Below are 18776 nucleotides of genomic sequence, written 5' to 3'. Positions count from 1 at the left end.
TAAAAGACCTTCACCCGGTGCAATCTCAGGTGATTTAAGGTAGTCGTGATGCAGCCAAGTTCACTATTCGTTGAGGCTTCGACACCACTGATTTCCATAGGGCATGCCTTAGGCACTAGCGTTGTCTTTTTGCGCCATGAGTGGCTGCTATCAACTGGGTTCTCCTGTGATGCACAGTCCTTCTTGATGGACATGCTCTTTTATGGGATTTGACGCGGACAAAGCTGATTTTACTCTCAAGTGTTTTAAGGAGAGCAGAGTTGGTACTTGTTCTCTGGGGCTTTCCTCTATTGCTCCTTTCGGGCTTTTGGCCGGGGCCTCCTTTACCGTCAACCTGTCTAGCCCCCATAGGGATCCCAGCACTTTTGCGGTAGAGACAGTGGTGCCTACTTCCCTCATAGCCAAGGTCAGATTGCCAGCCCCCACCATGCAGCCTCATATGCCAAATCTCTTTAGGTGCCCTCTCAAGGACACAGCCACCAGCGGGACACAGAATCCACTGATTGTTAGCCAGCTAACAAGTTAACACATCAGACAGGTGGTTCCTTTGTATTTTGTGCTGAAGAGGCTACACTTTACCCTTTTTCTCTTCTCTGCCACAACTTCCAATGCCCCGTCAATGAACTACGGAGGACCCTTTCTGTATTTTGCTTAAGGAAGTGTGAGCCTTTTTTGCCAAAGGGGCTAACGAGAGGGTGCCGTTTGCAGAAGTATCATGTGGTTATTCCCCTACTTTCTAGTGCCCAGGAAAGATAGTAGTCTTTGGCCTGTTGTAGACTTGTGCCCTCTCAGTACCACCTTTTCGGAAGGAGGAATTCGGAATGCTCACCCTGGCCTTTTCTACCATCGACCCTGGAGCCTGAATAGTGTTGTTAGACCTGCAGGATGCCTATTTCCATATACTCGTTCTCAAGGCCCATAGGCGCTTCTTGCTGTTTGTGGTGGAAAAGAACATTTTGAGTTTGCTGTTCTCCTCTTTGGTCTCACTAGCTCTCCTCGGTTGTTCATTAAAGTGATGGTGGTGGTGGTAGCACCTCTTCGGAGGTCATAGATGCCAGTCTTCCCCCTATCTTGATAGCTGGCTGTTGAATGTAGGCTCTACACAAACAAAGAACCAGAAAGGGGTCTCACTAAACAGTCCTTCAGAGAGGGAAGATAGCCTTTTAGTTTCAGGGAAGGGGATACACTCTCCCTGTGTATACTTTCCTGCTACAAAAAGTATCCCTAACCAGGCTATCTCATGAAAGAGACTGGATATATCCTTTGGATAACACTCTGCTTTAAAGAAAACTGATAGTATGGGACTGTTAGTGGGTTGATTTTATTGTAGTACTGTCCACCACCCTTGACCGACAGGGAGTGTCCCGATCACATCATCCAAAAGCTGCACAGACTGAGTTAGAAAAGTAACGTAAAAAGTAACTTACCTGTAATTTACTGAAAAAGCCTATTCATTTCAATGTACTGTATTTGCTAAGTATTGCAACCTACTGAATCCCCTATAAATTAAACAAAGTAAAAGTCCTATTGCATTTGTCAAACTGTTCTACAACCAGCAACTTAGTACTGCAAAGTATTAAGTGCTTAACTGTGCCACGCTTGCTTGGTTCTAAATATAAAACATCAGTATATATTTTTTACAAAAACAATTGGCCTAGAGTTCATTTCTTGTGTGTGTGAATTCAGTTGCTGACTGTGTACATCAAATGCTTAACACGGTCCTCAGTATGGCCAGGGACTGCCGGAGGACTTCCCCCCCCCCCCCCGTTCCGTTAACAAACATTATTAAAAGGACATGAGAGGGATTTCTTTTCTTTGGAGGCGTGGGTCGTTCAATCCCCAGCCGTATTTATTAAAACATAGAAAAATAAATCAAAAATTGAAATAAACAATATTTACACAGTTACGCAGAAAACTTTACACAACATTTGATTACAATTGATATATACAGATATCAGATGGCTAACCTTAATATAACTCTAGTACAAGGTATTTCCTATCCGAATCTAACGTATCAATCACATTATACAATATGTTTTTTCTGTGTATCCTATTTGGGCCTACGGCAAGGTCACTAACTGGTGTCAGATCCTTATCAGTTCAGTTCAGTTCAACGTCTTTATTCGAATATTTCATCATAAAAGACTTCCATAAAACACAGTATATCAGAAAAATAAAATATGATATATACAAATCACAATACTATCGCATTAAAGCAAATTGTGACAATTATAAAATACATCATAAATGACCATAGTGTATAAAAAAGTATTGAATCACAAGAAAATACGTAGGAAGAAAAAGATAATCAGTAAAACCATTGGATCAATCAATTAATCCATTAACGAAGGGTGCCTACTCTAATTATCCACATCCACCCCAGACATTTGACAACAGAGATTACCACTAATTCAGATGTATTGGTCCTCAGCAGCCATACAGCATCCTGCGCCACCCGGGTTCCCAGAATTTTGCAAATCGGTTTCAACCATTTTAACCGGGGCGATCTATAGGCTGGGCAGACAAAGAGTACATGACCTATAGTTTCTTTTAAGTCCCTGCACCAAGGGCAAAAATTCATTGGACTGCCCCTGCCATTTAGATGTAAAGGATCTTACTGGCAGCGATCCAATTCTAAATTGATGGTATAATTTTCTGTCGCTGCTCTTAGTAATAAGATCCCAATAGACCTCCAATGAAGGGTCCAGTTTATGGGTCAAAAATCTACCAGTCAAGGTGGAAGAGTTAGACTGGATAACAAATTTGTGTCTAAGGGACGCCCAAAAGAGTAATTTAAAGTCCTTTTTTGAAGGAAAAATTCTAATGTCAGGCCTTATCACTTAAACCACACCCTCCTGTCGGAGTGCGCATGCGCATAGGGCCCGTTTACCGTGAGGGTACTGCCCCCCCCACCCCCCGGTTACCCCCGTACGCCCTATTAACCACGCCCTTTCGTCAAAGTGCACATGCGCAGAGGGCCCGCTTACCGTGAGGGGACATCCGCCCCCCGGTTACCCCTATAGGCTCTATTAACTCCATTAAATGGGGCCCTTGCATCTCTGCGCCGTTAACTGGCGTCATTGTGCACGTGCGGGGTGGCCAACCAGCCTAGAGAAAGCGTGACTCCCCCCATCCCCCGCACCCATGTAGCCAACAGGGTGTAACTGCCCCTGGAGTTCTAGGAGAGACCACTTGTCCGTCCCTTTAGGCGACCCCACTCAAGAATGGTGCCGCCCCCTAAGGACCTCAAATTTACTGCTCACCCATCATGACCTTACCGCCTGACCAAGGAATAGCAATAAATACGACGATTGATGACCTGTAAACGGGATAAAGTTCTAAGGAACAAAACATATTAGTCCGACACTCCTGTCATCTATAAACATTTGTAACAAACCTGTGAAAACCTTCATAACACACAATACCATTCATCTGCTTCAGGGGATGGTGGGTGGGGAAAAAGAATTACAGCCTCCTAGAGGCTGGAAGGGCAGGCCGTGGAGTGCGGAGTCAAAGAGGCAGACTCCCGCGCTCCCAGTCCTTTTAACCCCTCATCCGCCAGGCCGGATCTAACCTGCCTGGCCTTTGTCCCATAGTAACCTGGAAGTGATTCGATCACTTCCGGGTCACTAGGGGACCCGGTGTCCAATCCATGTTGTGGCGCGCCCGCCGCGTCATGGTGATGCGATGGGGGTGCGCCCCAACATCGAGAGCAGGTAGCGGGTGGGGGCTGGTGCGCCCCGCCATACCTGCGGCGGGCCAATGTCAGCCCCGCCTTTCTCATACTTTCTTACTGCTCGACCACTCTACCACAAATAGAGAGTAAGGCTCTATCTAACTTTAACCTCTGCCTAATTCTGGGGTCACCTGGACTGTAGATATACACCACCAAAATGAGGTATAGTGTGTATAGAGCTAGTTTCCTACAATTTCCTTTAGTCAAAGGCAGGCCTAGGTATTCCCACTCACCACAAATCTCTGCTAAAATTACAGAGAGCAAGTTTGCGTTTGCAGTGGGAAAGTAATACCTGTCATGGACACTGGGTTATAAATGGGTTACGTTCACCCTCAGTTTTTTTGTTTTATTCTTTAATTGATTGTCAGCTGTTTGCATTATTCATCACTTCTCAGTACATGTAAAAACACAAAAATGTATTCAAATGTGAACTCTTTGTAACATATATTGTAAACTAGTATCTAGTAATTAAATCAGGTACTTTAATTTGTTTCCTTTTTCCTTGCTCATCCGTTTTACATATAATTTCACTTTTCTGTAAGCCTTTCATTGCTTCACGAATCTTTATTTAAACACGGAGGTAAACTCTTTCAAGTGGAATGCATTATCGAATGCGCTACAAAAATAGCTATAAGCCACCAAACTCTTTTACCTGTAATGCCTATCCCTAAATGTCTAACTGCCCAATATAATTGATATTTTGTCCAGTATAAGATTGATACCCATTGAGTTTAGAATGAATTATAATACCTTATGCCAGTACTCCTTATTTACTTCAGTATTGGAGCTTTCATAGATTCACCTGCCTGAATCCTTCTCAGTTGTCGAGACGGGAGTCCGGTATATAAAAAAGCAATGCTTAGATAGATAGCAAACTTAAAAGAGGCCTAGACCCATTTCCCTTTTGCAACCCATAACCTTCGTTATGTAAAAGAGACCAAAATTGTCCCTGAACCAATCAGAACCTCTCACCCTCTAGAACACTCATGAGAGAACCTTTCGTCCCTCAAATTTTCTACCGCACGTTTTGCTAGGGAGACTCCTTTGAGCTATGCTCAAAATCTACTCTTTCTACTTGATATTGAGAACTTGTGAATTTCATCTGAATATATATTCTTCATTGCTGCCTACTAGTTTATTCTTCTGAGAATGTCTGGAAAAAAGGTTTATTTAGAGCCTGTGCCACCTGTTCCAAGAAGAAGCTCTACACTGATGACCCTCACCTCATGCTGGCTGTATGTACTGTCTTTATCCGGACCATCAAGGTAAAGACTGTAAAGTATGTCGTACCTTTTCAAGTAAAACCCTGAGGGATTGTGAAGCGCGCGTTTTGATATGGCTTCAAAAGCTAAAGGCCAGGAAGGAGGTTATGTCCAGTGACAGTGATGAGGCATCCTCCTCTACATGAGGGAGATCTCATAAAAGATTTCCTCATGCTCATTCTTCAGAGGAACGTCCTGAGAAGGCCCTCAAAAAGACCACTCAGCTGTCTCTAGACGCCTCTATGGCGTTTGACTCCATAGAATGGACGTATTTATTTGAGGGGCTGTGGAGGACTGGGCTGGGCCTCAAGTATGTGGCCTGGGTCAGACTCCTATATACTGGAGTGATGGGCCAGGTAAGGGTTAATGGCTTTACATCCCGTATGTTTGCGCTTCAGAGAGGCCCGAGACAGGGATGCCCGCTGTCCTCACTGATTTTTGCTTTGGTATTGGAGCCACTCGCCGCTTGTGTACTGAGGGATGTGATGGTTCGGGGCCTGCGCTGGGCAGATGATGTAGAAGACCACATATCGCTCTATGCGGACGACATCCTGCTTTATTTGGCTTCCCCCTATAGATCCATTGATGTGGTCCTGGATATATTCACAAATTTCGGTAAATATTCGGGATACGCAATTAACTGGGGCAAATCAGTCTTGTTCATGCTGAAAAGAGACGTGCCGCGACTCCCGCCCCTATGTGCAATAACGATTGTAAAAGAAGGATTTTGATACCTGGGGATTTTTGTCGCTTCGGACCCGACCTGTTTTCACGACCTGAATTTAGCCCCACCTCTGGCCAGGCTATGGGCCGACGTGAAACACTGTAGGACCCTGCCCTTGACGCTGGTGGGGAGGGCAGCACTTTTCAAGATGCTGGCCCTTTCACGTTTTCTCTGTTTTACAAAATTGTCCTCACAGGGTCCCAGACTCATACTTTAGGGCTATCGAGAGCGAGTTAACCATACTGCTATGGGACGGTAAGGCCCCCAGAATTGCGAGACAAAAATTGACAAAAAGACGGCATTGCCCTCCCAGATATCCAGAGATACTATTGGGCGGCGCAGCTGGTGACAGTCAATCGCTGGATGTACCACCCCCCAGATGACCCAACATGCGTCCTCTACAGATACCAAACTGACCGCTCAGGATATCTGGGGGCTTTGTATACAACCGATAGGAAAAACAAGGGGAAATTCTTTGGATCGACCAAACATACACTTGAAATTTGGCGTCTGGTTACTTCTCGACTGGGATGGGCAGGCACTCTTTCATTGGCCACGCCGTTATGGTTTGCTCAGCAGCTGGGAAGGCTAGGCTGTCAGTCTGGATTCGACAAATGGGACCTAATTGGTCTATCAAAAGTGGGGGACCTGATTAAGAAGGGGGCTATACTGACTTTTAATGAACTTCAGACGTAGTATCAGATGGCACAAGGTGAAATATATAGATATCTACAGATCAGACACGCGCTACATGCGGCTTTCCCGTCTTTTAAAGATATACCAGAATCATTGCCCCTGGAAGATCGTTTGCTGGATGGGCCTCTGGCTTCAAAGGTAATATCCCTAACTTACAAGAAGCTGAGTAATAACCTCCCAGACGTCTTCCCGAAGCTTAGGGAGAAATGGCAGGATGACGTAGGCCCTATAGAAGATGACGACTGGCAATCTGCATTGATGTCCCCTCGTGAAGCAGGTATTACCCAGAGATTTCGCTTAATCCAATTCAGAATTATCCACCGATCATATATTACAGGAACAATACTGGCCAAGATAGTATCCAAGCCTGATGACAGATGTGTGCGGGATGTGGGCAGCAGGCCATCATACACTATGGTCCTGCCCCAGGATACGACCCATTTGGTAGGGAGCAACGTCTCATATGCACACAGCCCTGGGGAAAGACATAACACTTACACCACAGCTTGGGTTATTGAACATCTGGGACGCTACTGACCTGACAGAAGTCGAAAGGCAATTTACAACGCTGGGTTACACATTGGTTAAGAGAGAAGTGGCCAGTAGCTGAAGAGACGGACACTCGCCGTGGGTCTCCCTGTGGATCAGAGAAATGGATAGATGTATGGTGGCAGAGACAGAAGTTTATAAGACTTGAGGGTGCCCCAAGAAATGGTCAAGATGGAACGAACATAGGGGTACTATATGTGTGTCACCTACAACTGAAATGGAAATGCGAAGGCAAGAGAGACTGTAGGCGATGTGTAATGAATAACTCTAGGTTACTGTTTTTACCTGTAACATCTTGATGAACATATGCAATGTGTCGTTCAAACATGTAATATACTAATGTGAACATAATCAATAAACAAAGTTATATAAAAAAAAACCACTCAAGGATCTTCTGGGCGTAGTCCCTCAAAATCTCCTCAGCCTAGGGGGAAAAACACCCAAAAAGACGCGTTCTGAGCTGTCAAAATCACCCCCTCAAGTAAAGCAACCCTTCAGGAAGCAGTCATCTATGCCTCCTGAGGTAAAATCTACAAAACCTGCATCGTCGACGAAAAAATCTTCATCGTCGACAACGAAGATTGAGGTAAAGTTAGTTTCCAAGAAGCCTTCATTGCCTGTGACATTTGGTTCTACGTCGACGGCATCATAGTCGACGATGGTTTCGATGGCGGTTACATCGGTAAAGCAGTATGGTTGGTGTCGACGGCTGCATCGACGACGATGGTGTCGTCGGTGATCTCGACGACGATCTCGTCGACGGGCTCGTCGATGAGGTAAAAAAAACACCAGAAAAGCTGGAAGTTACCAGGAAGCAGAGGATTAAGCCAGAAATCACCTCCCCAAGCAAGATTACTCCTCTTGTGCCATCACACATGCTAGAAGACTAGGATTCAGAAGAGGATGATGATGAAGGACCCTTTGGCTACGCCAGTAGCCCCTCGCAGTTACATATAAAGTGCCATGAGGATGACTTTGAGGAGGGATACAGAGTATCAATATCCTCTCCAGCAACATTATCGCCAGGGCTACCAGGAAGAGAGGGTTGGCATGCCATCTTCCTTAATGATGGATGTGCAGTTTATGCTGGCGGACTACAGAAAGAGGTTTCCTCCAACTCCAGCCTCTCAAGCAATATCGTTACCTGCTCCGCACCCACGCTCTATTCCTACTACTCCAATTAGAAGCAGGGAGTTACTGCCAGAGCCTTCACCAAGGTCACCACACCCAGTGCATTAACAGGATCCTGTCACCACTGATGATGACCAAGAGGAGGGAGAGATAACAGACCCTAACAAGGAATGGGATGATTACCTTATTCCATCGCCTTAGTCTCCCTCGCCAGTACCTATTGATTCTCCGCCGGAAGACATCGGCGGGTTCCATAATTTGATGGAGAGAGCTGCAGAGAGCTTTGAGCTTCCGGTGCTAACGACACAAACTGAGTGTTACTTGTATGATTTTAAAAAACCATACCGGAAGTCAGTTTGGGCTATTCCTATCTTTAGTTGTGTGGGAAGAAGGCTTGAAGGTCATTAAGACACCAGCGACAGTCACACCTGTGCTCGCCTGACTGGAAAAGAAGTATAAAGCTCCTTTAGATGCTCTAGCTTGTTTAGTTGGCCATCCCAAACAGGATTCTAATATATCCCAAGCTGCATAACAGAAATAAAAAAATCCGTCCGCTCCTATTACAACGCCTCCCGACAGAGAGGGTAGGCGTTTGGATAATGCAGAGAAAAGGTTTTCGTCCATGTCTGTTCTTCTAGTTAAAGCTGCTAATGCCCTTGCCAATCTGGGCAGGTACGATTGGCAAATTTGGTGTGACCTTACACCTTACATAGACCTCATCCCTGAGGATAGTAGACAAGAGGTCAAACAGATCCTTCAAAAGGGAGAAAGGGTTTCGGCTGAAGTCATTGATTGTGCGATGGATATCACGACCATGGCCTTCAGATCACTTGGAGGAGCGACTGTGCTACGCCGTCAGGGATGGTTGAGAGCTAAAGCGTTTAGACCAGAGGTCCAAAATAAGATTCTGTATGTTCCCGTCAATGGGGAAGACTTGTTTGGGAAACATGTGGATGATGCGCTTCAAAGTATCAAGAAGGATAAGGACACCGCAAAGGCCCTAGGAACACTACAGTACCACAAGGTGCCCTTTAGGGGGGCCCGAGGTAGAGGCCAAGCATCATATAGAGGAGTATACCATCAGGGCAGATACTCCTCTTATTCCACATCTTCTCAGCCATACCGTCAGCAGTATGGTCAACGATAGGCAGGGGGCTACACAAAATCTGCCCCTAGAGGAAGAGGAGGTAATCAAGGAAAGGACAATTCCAGAAGACCATGACAACCTTCAGGAACCAGCTACATGTATTCCTTCCACGTCACAAGTTCCCCTGGGTGGAAGTATTGCTTCTCATCTTCTTCATTGGTGAAAAATAACTACGGACCGATGGGTCCTCAATATAATGCAATTCGGACATACTTAAGAGTTCCTTCAGATTCCCCCTTGTACTCCTCCGACACGTCAAAAGGTCAAGCATCTATATCCGATGCGTCGAGAGATTCGGGCAATGCTCCGAAAGGGAGCAATAGAACCGGTGCCAATCTCCCAGAGACGAAGGGGGTTTTATTCCCGTTTTTTCCTAGTTCGAAAGAATGTTCTCCAATGGCGTCCTATTCTGGAACTGAGATCTCTAACAAGAAGCAATCTTTCCGGATGGATTCCCTCCAAGACATTCTGCTACTCTTAAACCCAGGGGATCATATGACCACCTTAGACTTACAGGATGCATATTTTCACATCCTCACAGACAGTATCATCGGTTTGCAGTAGCCGGAGACCATTACCAGTTCAAGGTACTGCCATTTGGCCTGAAATCATCTCCGAAATTTTTTACTAAATGTCTGGCTCCAGTGGCGGCTTTTCGAAGGAAACAAAGACACCAGGTGTTTCCATACCTGGACGACTGGTTGGTCAAATCGCCTTCACAAACATCAGCTCCGTTGTCAACAGAGGCATGTGTGGAATTGTTTGCCAAGCTGGGTCTGACTCTGAATACGGAAAAGTCATCCCTTCAACCTTCGAAGAACATCACGTTCTTGGGGCGATTCTGGACACCACAGTAAGCAAGGCATTTCCCTCCATGGAGAGTCAACTGGGGCTAATATCTCTTTCCCAGGTGTTTGCAAAAACAAAGTATCTTTCAGTACGCCGCAGGCGGGGAGGGCTCCTTCGACGACATGGTGAAGATCATACCAGCCATAGTCCAAGCAGTAGCGTGGTGGACCCAAAAACGAAACATTTCAGTGGGTCTTTCCTTCTTTAACGAACCAGCTCCACTGGTGATTACCACTGATTCATCCCTGGAAGGGCGGGGGGCATTCTTTTAGGACCTTCAGGTCAGCGGTCGTTGGAAGTTACAAGAACAACTTGACATCAATTTGCTAGAGCTAAGAGCAGTGGGCTTAGCATTGCTGGCTTTCCTGCCGAGGTTACAAGGATCTGCTGTACTAATCAGGAAAGACAACATAACAGCGATGCATCATCTCAACAAACCGGGAGGTACAAGATCACTCTCCCTGCCTCAGGAATCCCAAAAATATGGGTATGGGCTGTTAAACACGGAGTATACCTAAAAGCGGAAAGTCTTCCAGGTGATCAAAATATCAAAGCGGACACTGAGCAGACTAAAATCAACCTGCCACGAGTGGGAGATCAACCAGGATATCCTACAAAGCATCTTCCTAAGATGGGGAGAACCGACAGTGGACCTCTTCGTGACAGCATAGAACAAAAAATGACGGTTCTTTGCAAGTTAGAGTCACCAGTGGGGATCTTAGGGGGAATGCGTTTTTGATGGCATGGTCAGGCGTCTTTGCCTACGCCTTTCCTCCGATTCCCCTCCTGCCACACATTCTTACAAAGATAAAGAAGGAACTGTGCCAAATAATACTGATAGCCCCATGGTGGCCCGACAATATTGGTTCACGGAGCTGCTTCTACTGACGAAGGTTCACCCGATTCACCTTCAACCAATACTGTCACTCTTGACGATGTCCCAGGGACAAGTGCTTCATCCAGATCCAAAATCACTACGCTTAGTGGCCTGGCTCCTGAACACTGCGAATTTCAATATCTAGATATTTAATCTGAATGCAGAGATATATTAAAAAAGGCCAGAGCGGAAAGTACAAACAGAACATATAAGATGAAATGAAAGAGGTTCTGTTTGTGGTGCCAAGAATTTAAGATTCATCCTTTGAACTCAGCAGCTCATGAAATTATCCCATATATTCTGCTGTTGGCAAAATCTGGTTTAGCCCATGCTTCTATTAAACTGCATCTCGCCGCTATATCACGATATAGAAGAACTTCTTCAGGACCATCATTGTGGTCCAAAGAATCATCAAACAATTCATAAAAGGATTATTTTGAACCTTTCCTCCCATAAAACCTTTTCCACCTCTCTGGCAGTTGAACAACGTACTATCTCAATTAATGAAGCAGCCCTTCGAACCAATTCACAGGGCGGACCTAAAATACCTATTGTGGAAGTTAGCTCTTCTCATAGCGCTCACTTCAGCCAGGAGAGTTGGGGAAATACAGGCTCTCACTATACAGGAACCTTTCTTGCAGTTTAAAGAGGACAGGATTGTTCTCAGGAATAATCCTAAATTAATACCAAAATTGCCGACAGACTTTCATCTGAATGAACAGCTGATTCTTAAGAGATTTTTTCCTCAACCGGCAACGGTGGCTTATAAAGTTCTCCACTCACCGGATGTTTAGCACTGTCTCAAGTTCTATTTGCAAAAAATAAGGCCTTTCCGCAAGTCTTCACAACTGAATGTATCTTATAGTACACCCAGGAAGGGTTTTCCTTTATCCAAAAGGGGAATTGGCAGATGGATTTCAAGTGCAATACAATATTGTCATCAGGCGGCAGGGAAGCAATTGAATGCACGTGTTCGTGCTCATTCTACGAGAGCAGTGTCCACCTCCACTGCTTTGTTTGCTGGAGTACCTATACGGGGTATGTGCGGGCGGCTACCTGGAAGAGTACACTCACCTTCACCAGGCATTACTGCCTAGATGCGGGCGCTGAGAAGGATGTGGCAGTTGGACAAGCAGTACTGAGAAACCTTTTTCAGTGACGGTGAGCCCTCTTTACTATCCCTCCTTCCTTTATTACTTACTTATGCAGTGTATATGTATATAAAGTGCAATTTTCAATGTATATATACGTTGCCTGGTTCTAGGTCTTGGGCGAGGAAAAATGTGCTATGATCTACTGCTCGCTATCTGATTCAGGCATGTGAATCTATGAAAGCTCAAATACTGGAGTAAGAAAACAAGTTACTTACCTGTAACTGTAGTTCTCCAGTATTGGAAACTTTCATAGATTAACATGTGACTCCCCCTGCTCCCCTGAGAGCCTCACCTTGGATTTAGCACAAAAAATGTCTAAAGCACAAGTGCTGGAAAATCTGATGGGCAAAAGGTTCTCTCAGGAGTGTTCTAGAGGATGAGAGGTTCTGATTGGTTCAGTTTGCTATCTATCTAAGCATTGCTTTTTATACACTGGAGAATCCCGCCTCAACGACGGGGAATGATTCAGGCATGTGAATCTATGAAAGCTTCCAATACTGGATAACTACAGGTACAGGTAAATAACTTGTTTTCTTGTTGGGCAATCCCAAATCATTTGCACCCAAGTCCCCTATTTCACTACTTTTTTGGGCAGCTATTACTAATATTAACATTCCATTTATACATTTGGTTGGGGGTGTAATATAACAACCATTGTGCATATATCTGCATGTATTTAAAATGTGGTCCTCTCAGGGCACTAATGGCAAATTGATAAATTTCTTCCCAGTTACTATGGTACAAGTTAACACTGGTTTCTTTCCGCACCCTCTCATCAATAGAGCCCAATAAAGAAATCTGAGGCTGGATTGTATAAGGCTTTATCTGGAACCAATCTAATGCAAAGCATTCTTTATATTAGAGTAGCAGTTGTTATAAGAAGTGTAGCGATTGTAAATAATGAATACATATTTTAAACACAGACTTCATACTACATTATGCAAATTCCCTTCTAAATTAATCCTTGCTAATGATAGTTCACACTGAAAGGTATGGGGTGTGTGTGAGAAAATGGCTCTATATATACTGGACCAGAAGAAGGTACAGTGTGTATAGAGTCCACAAACCCCAGAGGTATAACAGAGGTTAAAGCCAGGTGTGACCTTACTCTCTAAAGTGGTAGCTTGGTCGAGCAGTAAGGCAGTACCAGAGGACAGTGTAAAGCATTTGTTGTACACACTCAGTCAGCAAAAGGTTTCACACACTCAAAGACTGAACTCCAGGCCAATTGTTTTTATATCAAAATATATAGTTGTTTTATTTCTAGAACCAACAGGTATCAAAAATATACCCTTCTCAATATGAGAGGTCTCAGATGAGTACGTTGCAGAAAGCAAGAAACTTTATAAAGACAATAGGTACAGGGGTTCCAGTAGGCAACACAATTCTACACACAATGTAGCATTGAGCTCAACGGAATTCCTTATATAAACACAGTTGATTACTTTGTAGATTAATTTGGTAATTCCAGGACTGGCTCCTAGGTTCAGTCCTGGGGTCTAAGCTGAAAACAGTTTAGCAAAAACGTTTTTGGTATTGTGGTGATTTTTTAGGAATAAAAAGCTATTTTAAAAGTTCACACTTAGAAACTTTTCAACAGAAATCTGGCAATGTTATCCAATGGGAGAAAATTCAGGTTGCAGGTAAAGTACGATCTCGTTACTTTTGTAATCCAGTACTGGTCTCCTGGGGCCAGCACTGGGGTCTCAACTCAAAACGGGTAAGTAATTATGTTTCAGTATTTCGTATGATTTTTAAAGAATATTTCTAATTTTCAAAAGTAGACAGAAGAAATTTCATAGAAAAGCAGACAATGGATTCCTATGGATAAAATACAAGTTACTAGTAAACCCGTTAGGGATTACTTTTGCGGTTCAGTACTGGGGTACAGGGTACAGTACTGGCTCCTCTCTTGATCACGGGTGAGTATTTCGGAATGCGAATGATTTTATATTTTTCAAAGTTTCAAAGTTTTATTTATTATGATTTGGCTCTCATCGAGGGCCACATAAAATAACATACATAATATCAAATAACAAAATAAGGACACGATACAGACAACTTCAGAAGTAACAAGTAAATATAAGCAAATAATAAACTCCGCAGCATCTCCCAAACTCATATTAATATATATCTAAAAATCCTTTAAAATAATTAAATAATCTGGAACAGAACATTTCGTTAGGCGGGCAGTACAGAGCATGGTAAAACATTTTTATATTCAAAATTCCCAACTGTAAACAGATAGGTTTTATCCATTTTTTGCGCCATACATGTAATATCGGGCAAACAAACAATACGTGGTTGAGGTCTTGAGCAGCATTATTGCAAAGATTGCATAAAGGTGTCACATCATACCATTTTGCAAGAAGTGTATTAAGTGGAAGCAAGTTATGGCGTAAGAGGAACCATATCCTACGGACACCATGAGGTATATTCCACCTTAAATATTGTTGTGCAAGTTTAGGTGTATAAGTTAGGACCAGAGCTTCCCTTTCTTTATACTTCTGTTGGGCCAGTATATCCATCTTAAAGCATAGTTCCCAGGACCTACTTTTTAGCTTTTGCTTTAATTCTAATGGAGAAATAGAAAATAACATACTTTCATCTAATTCCAGTAGTACAACAGCTTTTCTAAAATTTTTCACCAGCTGCGAAAACTCATTAAAGGTACCTAAAAGCTCTTTTTTTATAATTTCACGTAGTGTTCCTGGTTTAGCTCTGGCCAGGGAAGCTATCCACCTCACAAGAGCAGCCAGCCCTTGGGCCCAGCAACTTCGCAGACCAAATTCTAGTCTGCAGGAAGTCGTGGAGCAGGCTGAATTAAGTGAGGAGATTTTCCTTAATACCTTTCCCTCCACTTTTTGCATAAAATCCCATTGCTTTAGATCCACCAATTCTATTCCATAAAGAAGGGTGGCAGGAATCTTCGCACGAAACACCTCCAAGCAAGAAGAGAAGTGCCTCTTCCCTGTCGCATTATACAATGAACATAATCCCATACCGTGGGCAGTTGCCTTTCTAGAGTTATTTTCAATGTGAGGCTTCTCACTAAGATTAGAAGATATAATTTTGCCCAAAAATGTATAGGAGTTAACTACTTCAAGTTTTTCTCCGCTTAATGACCAATTATAGTTCCTCGATCTGCACTTCTTTTTACCAAAGATGCACATGATCTTAGTTTTAGAACTATTAATTTTCATACAGTGTTTTTCCGCGAAATCATTCAAAGTATGTAGACGATTAGCGAGACCCTTAGGAGTCAAGTCTAAAATTAGTATGTCGTCAGCATACATTAGAATAGATACGGCAGTCCCTCCAATTACTGGGGCGAAACCATCACTTTCTGCAATTACCGTAGGCAGATCGGCCATGTACAGGGAAAACAATGTGGGTGCTAGTATACAACCCTGTTTTAACCCATTGCGTGAGGGGATTGCTTGCGTAAGACCCCTTTCTCCGCCTTGTAGCACCTTACACCAGGTGTTACAGTGCAGGGACATAACTAACTCCAATAAGTATCGCGGCATACCAAATGACATCAATTTTCTCCACAGCGTCGGTCGGTCAACCCTATCGAACGCTGTGGAGAAATCAATAAATGCTGCATATATGCCCCCACCACGAACACGCACGTATTTGTCCGTAATTACATGCAACATAGTTAGGTTATCTAAAGTTCCATGCTCTTTTCGGAAGCCTGTCTGTTCCCTGGGAATAACATTATTTACAAAAGCCCAGTCTGTTATTAATATTAATAGCAGTTTAGCGAAGATTTTTCCAATCGCATCTAATAACGCAATTAGGCGATAATTAGCAGGATTCTCACGGTCTCCTTTTTTAAAAATTGGGATTAAAATACTTCCCCGCCAAGAGTCAGGAACTGTTCGCTTTTTGAAGCATGCCTGAAACACAGGAAGCAGAATGAATATTTTACGTTTTCAAAAGTAGACACTTACAAGATTTTTCGAGTCAAACCAGTCAATGTTATTCAATGGCAGGTAAGTGAGTTACTGGTTCCCTGGTGAGTACTCGACTAGTGAAGTTGTGGTTCTGGGCCTAGACTCAGGGGTCCCCCAGTGTCAGGTAGGTACAGTTGGTTCACCCTCAGCGGTGCGGGGGCGCCGGGTGCAGAGGTAGATAGGCCCAATGTTATCCAATGGGCGACAGGGGGCCTCCGGTTGGTGGCTGCTGGCTAGCAGGCCACGCGGCTGTGGGAGCTGGGCTCCTGGTCACTTGCTTAGGACAAAGGGGGAAGCAGGATAGGACAAAGGTGGCTCAGCCAGCGGTACTCGGGAGGCTTGGTGCAGGATGATTTTGAGCCGTCGGGCGCTCAGTTATCCAATGGACAAGGTAAAAAGGGAAGAAATGCTGCAGGCTCGGGGTCGGAGACTCTCCAGGGGCGACCAGCACGTCGAGAGGTAAGTTGGGATCTTGGCGCACAGGTAGGTACCCCAAAGGGAGGCACAGGGGGCTGTAGGGCGCCGGGTGCAGAGGTGTCTTTGGGTGTTGGAAAAGCTTACCCTCAGCTGGTCGCGGTTGGGGGGGGCCCTGGTTCTGAGTCTGCAGGCGTCGTCTGGTTTGTCGAGGAGGGTCTTTGGTCACTGGACTTCGGGTCCCAGTCGCCGAGGGGACGTCCTCGTGGTCTTGGATCTCTCGGGCCCAGGCCGGGTTCGGCGGGTGCTTCCTGGCTGGCGCCAGGAGTGTTGTTGCAGCAGAGCCTCTGCTGATGGGAGTCCCAGTCTTTAAGAGTGTCAAGGCAGGCAGGTTCCAAGGTTGCTGTCCGCAGGAGTCGCCTGGCTTTAGGCAGGAGCAGGTCCCAGGATCAACAGGCCGGTAGGGCTGGGGCCAAGTCAGTTGTTGTCGTCCTGTAGTTAGCAGCTGCGCCGCGGGTCTTCTTGATCTTCTTTCTTCTTTTGGTATTGGGATCTGAGGAAGGAAGGTTCAGGGAGCCCCTAAATACTGAATTTAGGGGCGTTATAGGTAGGGCAAGGGCAGGGACCTATTGGTCCCTGCCCTGGGGTGTGTACACCCCCTAGCCTGCTCCTCTCCTGTGGGAGGTGGGCAGGAAACTACCTGGGATAGGGCAGGGCTCCCCATCCTCTAGATGGCTGGAGCCCGAGGTCGTGCTTCACCTCGTCTCCCCCACCTGAGGGGTGGGGTTGGCATTTGCTGGCACCCCCCCCCCCTTCCTGACTTAGTTTTTCCCGCCAGTCTTCCTGCCAGAGTGGGGGTCAGAACTGGTGGTGGCCAGTTGCTGGGTACAGCAAATGGTCTGGAGAAGCTCACAGAGGTGGCATGCCTTTGAAGCTTCCCCCTGCCCATCCTGGGGGAGGAGACCTAGCACCTCGCCCAGGATGTGCATTGTTGCAGGCCCAGGAGAGCGGGGGGGGGCTCTCCACCCAGGGGTCCAGCAACATGTCTGTTGCGTGGCAGCCTCTGCAGCCACTAAGCCCAGACGTGGATTGTAGGTTAGGTTTTCAGGGGGCATCTCTAAGATGCCCTCTGGTGCATTTTACATTAAATCCCACACTGGCATCAGTGCGGGTTTAATGTGCTGAGAAGTTTGATACCAAACTTGTCGGTCTTCAGCCATTATGGTGCTGTGGAGTTCGTAATGACAACCTCGCAGCACCATATACTCTGAATGGCATCACTGCACTTAGTGCCCAGGAATGGCCCTGGGTACTGTAGGGGCACAGGGCTCATGCACCTGTACCCACACCTCTGGCATAGGGCACCCAGCTAGAGGGGTGACTGAAGTATGCCAGGGCAGTGGGTTCTGTGGGCATGGCACACAGGGATGTGTGCTATGTCGACTCTTGGTTTAGTTCTGTACTTAGACACTCAGCCTGCAAAGGCAGTGTGTGGGTGTCAGGGTACCGGGCCCCTGAGGGTGGCACAATAAGTGCTGCAGTCCTCTGGGGTCTTCTCTGGTTACCATACCCTGGGTACCTAGGGTACCATTTACAAGGGGCTGATAGGTGGCCAGAGATGCCAATTGGGTTTTAGTTTCAACACAATTTTAGGGAAGGAACACAGGACCTGAGTACCTGGTTGGCAGGAACCCAGGCCACACTCCGTCAAAGCACATAAGCAGTTCAGAAAAAAGTGGGGGCATACCAGGGCAAGAAAGATGGCACTTTCTCACAGTGTGTGCAGTATTTGTTGAACATCTGACCGCTAAATGCAACAGCTCGAAAAAGGCTGCAGGGCTAGTTTGTATTTCAAACAAGTCAATGCATTCAGTTTGGAGCCTTGATAGGAAGACAAGATCCCTATAATTAAAAATATTCCTCTCACCCCTGGACGCTGACAGTGCTGTGTATATATTTGTTCTCAAAGCTGTTGTGAGAAAATAGCCTTGTCTTTTGTGATGTTAACTGAGAGGGAAACACAGGAGACCTGTTTAACCATTTTACACATCTAATCTCTCTATACTGATTTTAAACCACTGTCTACTATAGAGTACATGAATATGGAAACTAGAAACACTGAAGCAAAACATATAAAAGATAATTAAATACAATAATAATCATAAATGTAGAGACATAAACAATCATCATAAGTGAGAAACAACTTATGAGGACCTAAAGGAATGATGGAAGGGTTGGTGCATAATATGATGTGCACCAGCGCAGTCATTGAAAA

The 18776-nt window shown here is 45.1% G+C and overlaps 1 protein-coding gene across 2 annotated transcripts in view; it reads left to right on the top strand.

The window, feature by feature from the left end:
• KMT2A (lysine methyltransferase 2A) overlaps window positions 1–18776 on the top strand; it is a 1541152-nt gene that overhangs the window by 328197 nt on the left and 1194179 nt on the right. The gene's annotated exons all lie outside the window — the stretch shown is intronic.

This window comes from Lissotriton helveticus, chromosome 3_1 (assembly GCF_964261635.1).
Source record: "Lissotriton helveticus chromosome 3_1, aLisHel1.1, whole genome shotgun sequence".
Classification (NCBI taxonomy): domain Eukaryota; kingdom Metazoa; phylum Chordata; class Amphibia; order Caudata; family Salamandridae; genus Lissotriton; species Lissotriton helveticus.
This window is presented reverse-complemented; position numbering and strand designations above follow the sequence as displayed.